This window comes from Ambystoma mexicanum, chromosome 4p (assembly GCF_040938575.1).
Source record: "Ambystoma mexicanum isolate Mex_15411 chromosome 4p, UKY_AmexF1_1, whole genome shotgun sequence".
NCBI lineage: Eukaryota > Metazoa > Chordata > Amphibia > Caudata > Ambystomatidae > Ambystoma > Ambystoma mexicanum.
In genome coordinates, this window is record NC_090927.1 from 50,265,076 (window position 1) to 50,278,106 (window position 13,031).

Genomic DNA, 13,031 nt, shown 5'->3' on the forward strand with positions numbered 1-13,031 from the left:
GGCTAGTCTTCCCATACCGGGAGTCGAACCCGGGCCGCCTGGGTGAAAACCAGGAATCCTAACCGCTAGACCATATGGGAGGCTGTCAGCAAGAAGCAGGTTATGGAGATCCTGAGAGCAGTGCCCCATGGGTCCACCACTGGCAGGATGCTTGAGAAGCTTGACCGGTGGTGTCCCACGCAAATGACCGAGATGCACTTTCAGTGGCAGAAATCAAGCTTTACGCTGCTCTGGTATTGAGCTGTCATTGCTTACAGTGGCTAAGCAAAGCACAATACCAAGACCAATCTAAAAATGACTAGCTTGAGAGAACACGCAAGAACCAAGGGCAGCGGTTCGAGCCCTATCAGGGATGGACGGTCCCCTTTTGCTAAAATGGGCAAGAGAGTCTGCAGTTCCTCTCGGAGGCGCGTGAGTGCTGGGGCACGCCTCATTAACCCTTTGCTGCCCGTCTTGCCACCTGAAACCTGCCCCTTGCCCCCAAAGTGCAGCATTGGCTGGGGGCAAATATCTGCAGCCTATTGGCAGGCTTGAGAAGAGTCCCTGTGGCGCTCCTGAAGTGTGTGGGGAAGTAAGCCCCTGACCGATTGACCCCACCCCCCCAACCCCAATAAATGAAGGCAAATCCTGCTTTGCAATTGCTGCCAACTTTTCAGGGCCTTCCTTTCTAGATAGGACTGGAAGATGAAGCGGCTTGAGAGTCAGCTCCGAAATGAAGAGTAGCATTATTTTCTAAAGAGCTGTGTAATGTGGGGAGGGGGCAAGCACAGTACCTCCCTTTTGTGGAAGGATAGGGGTATGCGCAGACCCACGAGGGCCAGTGGCGCAATGGATAACGCGTCTGACTACGGATCAGAAGATTGTAGGTTCGACTCCTAACTGGCTCGGGGAAGCGCGTTTTGTTTTTAATTTAACCCCAATTGTGATTGCGTAGTCTCTGTCTTCTCCCTAGCCTTGGCCGAGGTACTGAACGCTTAACACTCGAGGTCAGCGGAAATGACGGTCTGTCAGGGCGCCCTTCTTTCCTCTGGCCTTTAACGTCTTGCAGCAACGGTTTCAATGCAAGGCGGCCTGTTTTCCAAATGTGGTCCCACCGTTGCTCTCTTGACGGGGGGTGCGGGGGACACGTCACGCCTCAAAGGTGGGTGCAGACGAGATCTCGGGTATGAAAGCCGCAGACATTGGTATGCACCTCATACCCAAGCCGCTTGTAGTCGGCCCTTCTTCTTGCAAGTCCAGCCCTCATACTGAGGAATCGGGAGCCTGAAACACGGACAGACTGCATGGGGCCGCCGGGGCCCCAAGGGAAACAATGTGGGGAAATTCAGGCTTTTCTCAAAATGTAAATGCAACAGAAACGGAATCGGGAGTTCTATGTAGAAAAGGCTAGTCTTCCCATACCGGGAGTCCGGGCCGCCTGGGTGAAAACCAGGAATCCTAACCGCTAGACCATATGGGAGGCTGTCAGCAAGAAGCAGGTTATGGAGATCCTGAGAGCAGTGCCCCATGGGTCCACCACTGGCAGGATGCTTGAGAAGCTTGACCGGTGGTGTCCCACGCAAATGACCGAGATGCACTTTCAGTGGCAGAAATCAAGCTTTACGCTGCTCTGGTATTGAGCTGTCATTGCTTACAGTGGCTAAGCAAAGCACAATACCAAGACCAATCTAAAAATGACTAGCTTGAGAGAACACGCAAGAACCAAGGGCAGCGGTTCGAGCCCTATCAGGGATGGACGGTCACCTTTTGCTAAAATGGGCAAGAGAGTCTGCAGTTCCTCTCGGAGGCGCGTGAGTGCTGGGGCACGCCTCATTAACCCTTTGCTGCCCGTCTTGCCACCTGAAACCTGCCCCTTGCCCCCAAAGTGCAGCATTGGCTGGGGGCAAATATCTGCAGCCTATTGGCAGGCTGGAGAAGAGTCCCTGTGGCGCTCCTGAAGTGTGTGGGGAAGTAAGCCCCTGACCGATTGACCCCACCCCCCCAACCCCAATAAATGAAGGCAAATCCTGCTTTGCAATTGCTGCCAACTTTTCAGGGCCTTCCTTTCTAGATAGGACTGGAAGATGAAGCGGCTTGAGAGTCAGCTCCGAAATGAAGAGTAGCATTATTTTCTAAAGAGCTGTGTAATGTGGGGAGGGGGCAAGCACAGCACCTCCCTTTTGTGGAAGGATAGGGGTATGCGCAGACCCACGAGGGCCAGTGGCGCAATGGATAACGCGTCTGACTACGGATCAGAAGATTGTAGGTTCGACTCCTACCTGGCTCGGGGAAGCGCGTTTTGTTTTTAATTTAACCCCAATTGTGATTGCGTAGTCTCTGTCTTCTCCCTAGCCTTGGCCGAGGTACTGAACGCTTAACACTCGAGGTCAGCGGAAATGACGGTCTGTCAGGGCGCCCTTCTTTCCTCTGGCCTTTAACGTCTTGCAGCAACGGTTTCAATGCAAGGCGGCCTGTTTTCCAAATGTGGTCCCACCGTTGCTCTCTTGACGGGGGGTGCGGGGGACACGTCACGCCTCAAAGGTGGGTGCAGACGAGATCTCGGGTATGAAAGCCGCAGACATTGGTATGCACCTCATACCCAAGCCGCTTGTAGTCGGCCCTTCTTCTTGCAAGTCCAGCCCTCATACTGAGGAATCGGGAGCCTGAAACACGGACAGACTGCATGGGGCCGCCGGGGCCCCAAGGGAAACAATGTGGGGAAATTCAGGCTTTTCTCAAAATGTAAATGCAACAGAAACGGAATCGGGAGTTCTATGTAGAAAAGGCTAGTCTTCCCATACCGGGCCGCCTGGGTGAAAACCAGGAATCCTAACCGCTAGACCATATGGGAGGCTGTCAGCAAGAAGCAGGTTATGGAGATCCTGAGAGCAGTGCCCCATGGGTCCACCACTGGCAGGATGCTTGAGAAGCTTGACCGGTGGTGTCCCACGCAAATGACCGAGATGCACTTTCAGTGGCAGAAATCAAGCTTTACGCTGCTCTGGTATTGAGCTGTCATTGCTTACAGTGGCTAAGCAAAGCACAATACCAAGACCAATCTAAAAATGACTAGCTTGAGAGAACACGCAAGAACCAAGGGCAGCGGTTCGAGCCCTATCAGGGATGGACGGTCCCCTTTTGCTAAAATGGGCAAGAGAGTCTGCAGTTCCTCTCGGAGGCGCGTGAGTGCTGGGGCACGCCTCATTAACCCTTTGCTGCCCGTCTTGCCACCTGAAACCTGCCCCTTGCCCCCAAAGTGCAGCATTGGCTGGGGGCAAATATCTGCAGCCTATTGGCAGGCTGGAGAAGAGTCCCTGTGGCGCTCCTGAAGTGTGTGGGGAAGTAAGCCCCTGACCGATTGACCCCACCCCCCCAACCCCAATAAATGGAGGCAAATCCTGCTTTGCAATTGCTGCCAACTTTTCAGGGCCTTCCTTTCTAGATAGGACTGGAAGATGAAGCGGCTTGAGAGTCAGCTCCGAAATGAAGAGTAGCATTATTTTCTAAAGAGCTGTGTAATGTGGGGAGGGGGCAAGCACAGCACCTCCCTTTTGTGGAAGGATAGGGGTATGCGCAGACCCACGAGGGCCAGTGGCGCAATGGATAACGCGTCTGACTACGGATCAGAAGATTGTAGGTTCGACTCCTACCTGGCTCGGGGAAGCGCGTTTTGTTTTTAATTTAACCCCAATTGTGATTGCGTAGTCTCTGTCTTCTCCCTAGCCTTGGCCGAGGTACTGAACGCTTAACACTCGAGGTCAGCGGAAATGACGGTCTGTCAGGGCGCCCTTCTTTCCTCTGGCCTTTAACGTCTTGCAGCAACGGTTTCAATGCAAGGCGGCCTGTTTTCCAAATGTGGTCCCACCGTTGCTCTCTTGACGGGGGGTGCGGGGGACACGTCACGCCTCAAAGGTGGGTGCAGACGAGATCTCGGGTATGAAAGCCGCAGACATTGGTATGCACCTCATACCCAAGCCGCTTGTAGTCGGCCCTTCTTCTTGCAAGTCCAGCCCTCATACTGAGGAATCGGGAGCCTGAAACACGGACAGACTGCATGGGGCCGCCGGGGCCCCAAGGGAAACAATTTGGGGAAATTCAGGCTTTTCTCAAAATGTAAATGCAACAGAAACGGAATCGGGAGTTCTATGTAGAAAAGGCTAGTCTTCCCATACCGGGAGTCGAACCCGGGCCGCCTGGGTGAAAACCAGGAATCCTAACCGCTAGACCATATGGGAGGCTGTCAGCAAGAAGCAGGTTATGGAGATCCTGAGAGCAGTGCCCCATGGGTCCACCACTGGCAGGATGCTTGAGAAGCTTGACCGGTGGTGTCCCACGCAAATGACCGAGATGCACTTTCAGTGGCAGAAATCAAGCTTTACGCTGCTCTGGTATTGAGCTGTCATTGCTTACAGTGGCTAAGCAAAGCACAATACCAAGACCAATCTAAAAATGACTAGCTTGAGAGAACACGCAAGAACCAAGGGCAGCGGTTCGAGCCCTATCAGGGATGGACGGTCCCCTTTTGCTAAAATGGGCAAGAGAGTCTGCAGTTCCTCTCGGAGGCGCGTGAGTGCTGGGGCACGCCTCATTAACCCTTTGCTGCCCGTCTTGCCACCTGAAACCTGCCCCTTGCCCCCAAAGTGCAGCATTGGCTGGGGGCAAATATCTGCAGCCTATTGGCAGGCTGGAGAAGAGTCCCTGTGGCGCTCCTGAAGTGTGTGGGGAAGTAAGCCCCTGACCGATTGACCCCACCCCCCCAACCCCAATAAATGAAGGCAAATCCTGCTTTGCAATTGCTGCCAACTTTTCAGGGCCTTCCTTTCTAGATAGGACTGGAAGATGAAGCGGCTTGAGAGTCAGCTCCGAAATGAAGAGTAGCATTATTTTCTAAAGAGCTGTGTAATGTGGGGAGGGGGCAAGCACAGCACCTCCCTTTTGTGGAAGGATAGGGGTATGCGCAGACCCACGAGGGCCAGTGGCGCAATGGATAACGCGTCTGACTACGGATCAGAAGATTGTAGGTTCGACTCCTACCTGGCTCGGGGAAGCGCGTTTTGTTTTTAATTTAACCCCAATTGTGATTGCGTAGTCTCTGTCTTCTCCCTAGCCTTGGCCGAGGTACTGAACGCTTAACACTCGAGGTCAGCGGAAATGACGGTCTGTCAGGGCGCCCTTCTTTCCTCTGGCCTTTAACGTCTTGCAGCAACGGTTTCAATGCAAGGCGGCCTGTTTTCCAAATGTGGTCCCACCGTTGCTCTCTTGACGGGGGGTGCGGGGGACACGTCACGCCTCAAAGGTGGGTGCAGACGAGATCTCGGGTATGAAAGCCGCAGACATTGGTATGCACCTCATACCCAAGCCGCTTGTAGTCGGCCCTTCTTCTTGCAAGTCCAGCCCTCATACTGAGGAATCGGGAGCCTGAAACACGGACAGACTGCATGGGGCCGCCGGGGCCCCAAGGGAAACAATGTGGGGAAATTCAGGCTTTTCTCAAAATGTAAATGCAACAGAAACGGAATCGGGAGTTCTATGTAGAAAAGGCTAGTCTTCCCATACCGGGAGTCGAACCCGGGCCGCCTGGGTGAAAACCAGGAATCCTAACCGCTAGACCATATGGGAGGCTGTCAGCAAGAAGCAGGTTATGGAGATCCTGAGAGCAGTGCCCCATGGGTCCACCACTGGCAGGATGCTTGAGAAGCTTGACCGGTGGTGTCCCACGCAAATGACCGAGATGCACTTTCAGTGGCAGAAATCAAGCTTTACGCTGCTCTGGTATTGAGCTGTCATTGCTTACAGTGGCTAAGCAAAGCACAATACCAAGACCAATCTAAAAATGACTAGCTTGAGAGAACACGCAAGAACCAAGGGCAGCGGTTCGAGCCCTATCAGGGATGGACGGTCCCCTTTTGCTAAAATGGGCAAGAGAGTCTGCAGTTCCTCTCGGAGGCGCGTGAGTGCTGGGGCACGCCTCATTAACCCTTTGCTGCCCGTCTTGCCACCTGAAACCTGCCCCTTGCCCCCAAAGTGCAGCATTGGCTGGGGGCAAATATCTGCAGCCTATTGGCAGGCTGGAGAAGAGTCCCTGTGGCGCTCCTGAAGTGTGTGGGGAAGTAAGCCCCTGACCGATTGACCCCACCCCCCCAACCCCAATAAATGAAGGCAAATCCTGCTTTGCAATTGCTGCCAACTTTTCAGGGCCTTCCTTTCTAGATAGGACTGGAAGATGAAGCGGCTTGAGAGTCAGCTCCGAAATGAAGAGTAGCATTATTTTCTAAAGAGCTGTGTAATGTGGGGAGGGGGCAAGCACAGCACCTCCCTTTTGTGGAAGGATAGGGGTATGCGCAGACCCACGAGGGCCAGTGGCGCAATGGATAACGCGTCTGACTACGGATCAGAAGATTGTAGGTTCGACTCCTACCTGGCTCGGGGAAGCGCGTTTTGTTTTTAATTTAACCCCAATTGTGATTGCGTAGTCTCTGTCTTCTCCCTAGCCTTGGCCGAGGTACTGAACGCTTAACACTCGAGGTCAGCGGAAATGACGGTCTGTCAGGGCGCCCTTCTTTCCTCTGGCCTTTAACGTCTTGCAGCAACGGTTTCAATGCAAGGCGGCCTGTTTTCCAAATGTGGTCCCACCATTGCTCTCTTGACGGGGGGTGCGGGGGACACGTCACGCCTCAAAGGTGGGTGCAGACGAGATCTCGGGTATGAAAGCCGCAGACATTGGTATGCACCTCATACCCAAGCCGCTTGTAGTCGGCCCTTCTTCTTGCAAGTCCAGCCCTCATACTGAGGAATCGGGAGCCTGAAACACGGACAGACTGCATGGGGCCGCCGGGGCCCCAAGGGAAACAATGTGGGGAAATTCAGGCTTTTCTCAAAATGTAAATGCAACAGAAACGGAATCGGGAGTTCTATGTAGAAAAGGCTAGTCTTCCCATACCGGGCCGCCTGGGTGAAAACCAGGAATCCTAACCGCTAGACCATATGGGAGGCTGTCAGCAAGAAGCAGGTTATGGAGATCCTGAGAGCAGTGCCCCATGGGTCCACCACTGGCAGGATGCTTGAGAAGCTTGACCGGTGGTGTCCCACGCAAATGACCGAGATGCACTTTCAGTGGCAGAAATCAAGCTTTACGCTGCTCTGGTATTGAGCTGTCATTGCTTACAGTGGCTAAGCAAAGCACAATACCAAGACCAATCTAAAAATGACTAGCTTGAGAGAACACGCAAGAACCAAGGGCAGCGGTTCGAGCCCTATCAGGGATGGACGGTCCCCTTTTGCTAAAATGGGCAAGAGAGTCTGCAGTTCCTCTCGGAGGCGCGTGAGTGCTGGGGCACGCCTCATTAACCCTTTGCTGCCCGTCTTGCCACCTGAAACCTGCCCCTTGCCCCCAAAGTGCAGCATTGGCTGGGGGCAAATATCTGCAGCCTATTGGCAGGCTGGAGAAGAGTCCCTGTGGCGCTCCTGAAGTGTGTGGGGAAGTAAGCCCCTGACCGATTGACCCCACCCCCCCAACCCCAATAAATGAAGGCAAATCCTGCTTTGCAATTGCTGCCAACTTTTCAGGGCCTTCCTTTCTAGATAGGACTGGAAGATGAAGCGGCTTGAGAGTCAGCTCCGAAATGAAGAGTAGCATTATTTTCTAAAGAGCTGTGTAATGTGGGGAGGGGGCAAGCACAGCACCTCCCTTTTGTGGAAGGATAGGGGTATGCGCAGACCCACGAGGGCCAGTGGCGCAATGGATAACGCGTCTGACTACGGATCAGAAGATTGTAGGTTCGACTCCTACCTGGCTCGGGGAAGCGCGTTTTGTTTTTAATTTAACCCCAATTGTGATTGCGTAGTCTCTGTCTTCTCCCTAGCCTTGGCCGAGGTACTGAACGCTTAACACTCGAGGTCAGCGGAAATGACGGTCTGTCAGGGCGCCCTTCTTTCCTCTGGCCTTTAACGTCTTGCAGCAACGGTTTCAATGCAAGGCGGCCTGTTTTCCAAATGTGGTCCCACCGTTGCTCTCTTGACGGGGGGTGCGGGGGACACGTCACGCCTCAAAGGTGGGTGCAGACGAGATCTCGGGTATGAAAGCCGCAGACATTGGTATGCACCTCATACCCAAGCCGCTTGTAGTCGGCCCTTCTTCTTGCAAGTCCAGCCCTCATACTGAGGAATCGGGAGCCTGAAACACGGACAGACTGCATGGGGCCGCCGGGGCCCCAAGGGAAACAATGTGGGGAAATTCAGGCTTTTCTCAAAATGTAAATGCAACAGAAACGGAATCGGGAGTTCTATGTAGAAAAGGCTAGTCTTCCCATACCGGGCCGCCTGGGTGAAAACCAGGAATCCTAACCGCTAGACCATATGGGAGGCTGTCAGCAAGAAGCAGGTTATGGAGATCCTGAGAGCAGTGCCCCATGGGTCCACCACTGGCAGGATGCTTGAGAAGCTTGACCGGTGGTGTCCCACGCAAATGACCGAGATGCACTTTCAGTGGCAGAAATCAAGCTTTACGCTGCTCTGGTATTGAGCTGTCATTGCTTACAGTGGCTAAGCAAAGCACAATACCAAGACCAATCTAAAAATGACTAGCTTGAGAGAACACGCAAGAACCAAGGGCAGCGGTTCGAGCCCTATCAGGGATGGACGGTCCCCTTTTGCTAAAATGGGCAAGAGAGTCTGCAGTTCCTCTCGGAGGCGCGTGAGTGCTGGGGCACGCCTCATTAACCCTTTGCTGCCCGTCTTGCCACCTGAAACCTGCCCCTTGCCCCCAAAGTGCAGCATTGGCTGGGGGCAAATATCTGCAGCCTATTGGCAGGCTGGAGAAGAGTCCCTGTGGCGCTCCTGAAGTGTGTGGGGAAGTAAGCCCCTGACCGATTGACCCCACCCCCCCAACCCCAATAAATGAAGGCAAATCCTGCTTTGCAATTGCTGCCAACTTTTCAGGGCCTTCCTTTCTAGATAGGACTGGAAGATGAAGCGGCTTGAGAGTCAGCTCCGAAATGAAGAGTAGCATTATTTTCTAAAGAGCTGTGTAATGTGGGGAGGGGGCAAGCACAGCACCTCCCTTTTGTGGAAGGATAGGGGTATGCGCAGACCCACGAGGGCCAGTGGCGCAATGGATAACGCGTCTGACTACGGATCAGAAGATTGTAGGTTCGACTCCTACCTGGCTCGGGGAAGCGCGTTTTGTTTTTAATTTAACCCCAATTGTGATTGCGTAGTCTCTGTCTTCTCCCTAGCCTTGGCCGAGGTACTGAACGCTTAACACTCGAGGTCAGCGGAAATGACGGTCTGTCAGGGCGCCCTTCTTTCCTCTGGCCTTTAACGTCTTGCAGCAACGGTTTCAATGCAAGGCGGCCTGTTTTCCAAATGTGGTCCCACCGTTGCTCTCTTGACGGGGGGTGCGGGGGACACGTCACGCCTCAAAGGTGGGTGCAGACGAGATCTCGGGTATGAAAGCCGCAGACATTGGTATGCACCTCATACCCAAGCCGCTTGTAGTCGGCCCTTCTTCTTGCAAGTCCAGCCCTCATACTGAGGAATCGGGAGCCTGAAACACGGACAGACTGCATGGGGCCGCCGGGGCCCCAAGGGAAACAATGTGGGGAAATTCAGGCTTTTCTCAAAATGTAAATGCAACAGAAACGGAATCGGGAGTTCTATGTAGAAAAGGCTAGTCTTCCCATACCGGGAGTCGAACCCGGGCCGCCTGGGTGAAAACCAGGAATCCTAACCGCTAGACCATATGGGAGGCTGTCAGCAAGAAGCAGGTTATGGAGATCCTGAGAGCAGTGCCCCATGGGTCCACCACTGGCAGGATGCTTGAGAAGCTTGACCGGTGGTGTCCCACGCAAATGACCGAGATGCACTTTCAGTGGCAGAAATCAAGCTTTACGCTGCTCTGGTATTGAGCTGTCATTGCTTACAGTGGCTAAGCAAAGCACAATACCAAGACCAATCTAAAAATGACTAGCTTGAGAGAACACGCAAGAACCAAGGGCAGCGGTTCGAGCCCTATCAGGGATGGACGGTCCCCTTTTGCTAAAATGGGCAAGAGAGTCTGCAGTTCCTCTCGGAGGCGCGTGAGTGCTGGGGCACGCCTCATTAACCCTTTGCTGCCCGTCTTGCCACCTGAAACCTGCCCCTTGCCCCCAAAGTGCAGCATTGGCTGGGGGCAAATATCTGCAGCCTATTGGCAGGCTGGAGAAGAGTCCCTGTGGCGCTCCTGAAGTGTGTGGGGAAGTAAGCCCCTGACCGATTGACCCCACCCCCCCAACCCCAATAAATGAAGGCAAATCCTGCTTTGCAATTGCTGCCAACTTTTCAGGGCCTTCCTTTCTAGATAGGACTGGAAGATGAAGCGGCTTGAGAGTCAGCTCCGAAATGAAGAGTAGCATTATTTTCTAAAGAGCTGTGTAATGTGGGGAGGGGGCAAGCACAGCACCTCCCTTTTGTGGAAGGATAGGGGTATGCGCAGACCCACGAGGGCCAGTGGCGCAATGGATAACGCGTCTGACTACGGATCAGAAGATTGTAGGTTCGACTCCTACCTGGCTCGGGGAAGCGCGTTTTGTTTTTAATTTAACCCCAATTGTGATTGCGTAGTCTCTGTCTTCTCCCTAGCCTTGGCCGAGGTACTGAACGCTTAACACTCGAGGTCAGCGGAAATGACGGTCTGTCAGGGCGCCCTTCTTTCCTCTGGCCTTTAACGTCTTGCAGCAACGGTTTCAATGCAAGGCGGCCTGTTTTCCAAATGCGGTCCCACCGTTGCTCTCTTGACGGGGGGTGCGGGGGACACGTCACGCCTCAAAGGTGGGTGCAGACGAGATCTCGGGTATGAAAGCCGCAGACATTGGTATGCACCTCATACCCAAGCCGCTTGTAGTCGGCCCTTCTTCTTGCAAGTCCAGCCCTCATACTGAGGAATCGGGAGCCTGAAACACGGACAGACTGCATGGGGCCGCCGGGGCCCCAAGGGAAACAATGTGGGGAAATTCAGGCTTTTCTCAAAATGTAAATGCAACAGAAACGGAATCGGGAGTTCTATGTAGAAAAGGCTAGTCTTCCCATACCGGGAGTCGAACCCGGGCCGCCTGGGTGAAAACCAGGAATCCTAACCGCTAGACCATATGGGAGGCTGTCAGCAAGAAGCAGGTTATGGAGATCCTGAGAGCAGTGCCCCATGGGTCCACCACTGGCAGGATGCTTGAGAAGCTTGACCGGTGGTGTCCCACGCAAATGACCGAGATGCACTTTCAGTGGCAGAAATCAAGCTTTACGCTGCTCTGGTATTGAGCTGTCATTGCTTACAGTGGCTAAGCAAAGCACAATACCAAGACCAATCTAAAAATGACTAGCTTGAGAGAACACGCAAGAACCAAGGGCAGCGGTTCGAGCCCTATCAGGGATGGACGGTCCCCTTTTGCTAAAATGGGCAAGAGAGTCTGCAGTTCCTCTCGGAGGCGCGTGAGTGCTGGGGCACGCCTCATTAACCCTTTGCTGCCCGTCTTGCCACCTGAAACCTGCCCCTTGCCCCCAAAGTGCAGCATTGGCTGGGGGCAAATATCTGCAGCCTATTGGCAGGCTGGAGAAGAGTCCCTGTGGCGCTCCTGAAGTGTGTGGGGAAGTAAGCCCCTGACCGATTGACCCCACCCCCCCAACCCCAATAAATGAAGGCAAATCCTGCTTTGCAATTGCTGCCAACTTTTCAGGGCCTTCCTTTCTAGATAGGACTGGAAGATGAAGCGGCTTGAGAGTCAGCTCCGAAATGAAGAGTAGCATTATTTTCTAAAGAGCTGTGTAATGTGGGGAGGGGGCAAGCACAGCACCTCCCTTTTGTGGAAGGATAGGGGTATGCGCAGACCCACGAGGGCCAGTGGCGCAATGGATAACGCGTCTGACTATGGATCAGAAGATTGTAGGTTCGACTCCTACCTGGCTCGGGGAAGCGCGTTTTGTTTTTAATTTAACCCCAATTGTGATTGCGTAGTCTCTGTCTTCTCCCTAGCCTTGGCCGAGGTACTGAACGCTTAACACTCGAGGTCAGCGGAAATGACGGTCTGTCAGGGCGCCCTTCTTTCCTCTGGCCTTTAACGTCTTGCAGCAACGGTTTCAATGCAAGGCGGCCTGTTTTCCAAATGTGGTCCCACCGTTGCTCTCTTGACGGGGGGTGCGGGGGACACGTCACGCCTCAAAGGTGGGTGCAGACGAGATCTCGGGTATGAAAGCCGCAGACATTGGTATGCACCTCATACCCAAGCCGCTTGTAGTCGGCCCTTCTTCTTGCAAGTCCAGCCCTCATACTGAGGAATCGGGAGCCTGAAACACGGACAGACTGCATGGGGCCGCCGGGGCCCCAAGGGAAACAATGTGGGGAAATTCAGGCTTTTCTCAAAATGTAAATGCAACAGAAACGGAATCGGGAGTTCTATGTAGAAAAGGCTAGTCTTCCCATACCGGGCCGCCTGGGTGAAAACCAGGAATCCTAACCGCTAGACCATATGGGAGGCTGTCAGCAAGAAGCAGGTTATGGAGATCCTGAGAGCAGTGCCCCATGGGTCCACCACTGGCAGGATGCTTGAGAAGCTTGACCGGTGGTGTCCCACGCAAATGACCGAGATGCACTTTCAGTGGCAGAAATCAAGCTTTACGCTGCTCTGGTATTGAGCTGTCATTGCTTACAGTGGCTAAGCAAAGCACAATACCAAGACCAATCTAAAAATGACTAGCTTGAGAGAACACGCAAGAACCAAGGGCAGCGGTTCGAGCCCTATCAGGGATGGACGGTCCCCTTTTGCTAAAATGGGCAAGAGAGTCTGCAGTTCCTCTCGGAGGCGCGTGAGTGCTGGGGCACGCCTCATTAACCCTTTGCTGCCCGTCTTGCCACCTGAAACCTGCCCCTTGCCCCCAAAGTGCAGCATTGGCTGGGGGCAAATATCTGCAGCCTATTGGCAGGCTGGAGAAGAGTCCCTGTGGCGCTCCTGAAGTGTGTGGGGAAGTAAGCCCCTGACCGATTGACCCCACCCCCCCAACCCCAATAAATGAAGGCAAATCCTGCT

The 13,031-nt window shown here is 53.7% G+C and overlaps 14 non-coding genes across 14 annotated transcripts; 9 read left to right on the top strand and 5 right to left on the bottom strand.

Annotated features, from left to right (window-relative positions):
• Nucleotides 1–8: 8 nt before the first annotated feature.
• On the bottom strand, nt 9–80 carry TRNAE-UUC (transfer RNA glutamic acid (anticodon UUC)). Its single transcript has one exon. It is a non-coding gene; the product is annotated as a tRNA-Glu (tRNA).
• A 734-nt stretch (nt 81–814) lies between these two features.
• Nucleotides 815–887, top strand: TRNAR-ACG (transfer RNA arginine (anticodon ACG)). Its single transcript has one exon. It is a non-coding gene; the product is annotated as a tRNA-Arg (tRNA).
• Nucleotides 888–2,193: 1,306 nt separating this feature from the next.
• On the top strand, nt 2,194–2,266 carry TRNAR-ACG (transfer RNA arginine (anticodon ACG)). Its single transcript has one exon. It is a non-coding gene; the product is annotated as a tRNA-Arg (tRNA).
• A 1,298-nt stretch (nt 2,267–3,564) lies between these two features.
• TRNAR-ACG (transfer RNA arginine (anticodon ACG)) lies at nt 3,565–3,637 on the top strand. The gene has a single exon. It is a non-coding gene; the product is annotated as a tRNA-Arg (tRNA).
• Nucleotides 3,638–4,142: 505 nt separating this feature from the next.
• TRNAE-UUC (transfer RNA glutamic acid (anticodon UUC)) lies at nt 4,143–4,214 on the bottom strand. Its single transcript has one exon. It is a non-coding gene; the product is annotated as a tRNA-Glu (tRNA).
• A 734-nt stretch (nt 4,215–4,948) lies between these two features.
• On the top strand, nt 4,949–5,021 carry TRNAR-ACG (transfer RNA arginine (anticodon ACG)). The gene has a single exon. It is a non-coding gene; the product is annotated as a tRNA-Arg (tRNA).
• A 505-nt stretch (nt 5,022–5,526) lies between these two features.
• TRNAE-UUC (transfer RNA glutamic acid (anticodon UUC)) lies at nt 5,527–5,598 on the bottom strand. The gene has a single exon. It is a non-coding gene; the product is annotated as a tRNA-Glu (tRNA).
• Nucleotides 5,599–6,332: 734 nt separating this feature from the next.
• On the top strand, nt 6,333–6,405 carry TRNAR-ACG (transfer RNA arginine (anticodon ACG)). The gene has a single exon. It is a non-coding gene; the product is annotated as a tRNA-Arg (tRNA).
• Nucleotides 6,406–7,703: 1,298 nt separating this feature from the next.
• Nucleotides 7,704–7,776, top strand: TRNAR-ACG (transfer RNA arginine (anticodon ACG)). Its single transcript has one exon. It is a non-coding gene; the product is annotated as a tRNA-Arg (tRNA).
• A 1,298-nt stretch (nt 7,777–9,074) lies between these two features.
• Nucleotides 9,075–9,147, top strand: TRNAR-ACG (transfer RNA arginine (anticodon ACG)). Its single transcript has one exon. It is a non-coding gene; the product is annotated as a tRNA-Arg (tRNA).
• A 505-nt stretch (nt 9,148–9,652) lies between these two features.
• Nucleotides 9,653–9,724, bottom strand: TRNAE-UUC (transfer RNA glutamic acid (anticodon UUC)). The gene has a single exon. It is a non-coding gene; the product is annotated as a tRNA-Glu (tRNA).
• A 734-nt stretch (nt 9,725–10,458) lies between these two features.
• Nucleotides 10,459–10,531, top strand: TRNAR-ACG (transfer RNA arginine (anticodon ACG)). The gene has a single exon. It is a non-coding gene; the product is annotated as a tRNA-Arg (tRNA).
• Nucleotides 10,532–11,036: 505 nt separating this feature from the next.
• On the bottom strand, nt 11,037–11,108 carry TRNAE-UUC (transfer RNA glutamic acid (anticodon UUC)). The gene has a single exon. It is a non-coding gene; the product is annotated as a tRNA-Glu (tRNA).
• A 734-nt stretch (nt 11,109–11,842) lies between these two features.
• On the top strand, nt 11,843–11,915 carry TRNAH-AUG (transfer RNA histidin (anticodon AUG)). Its single transcript has one exon. It is a non-coding gene; the product is annotated as a tRNA-His (tRNA).
• The last annotated feature ends 1,116 nt before the right edge of the window (nt 11,916–13,031 follow it).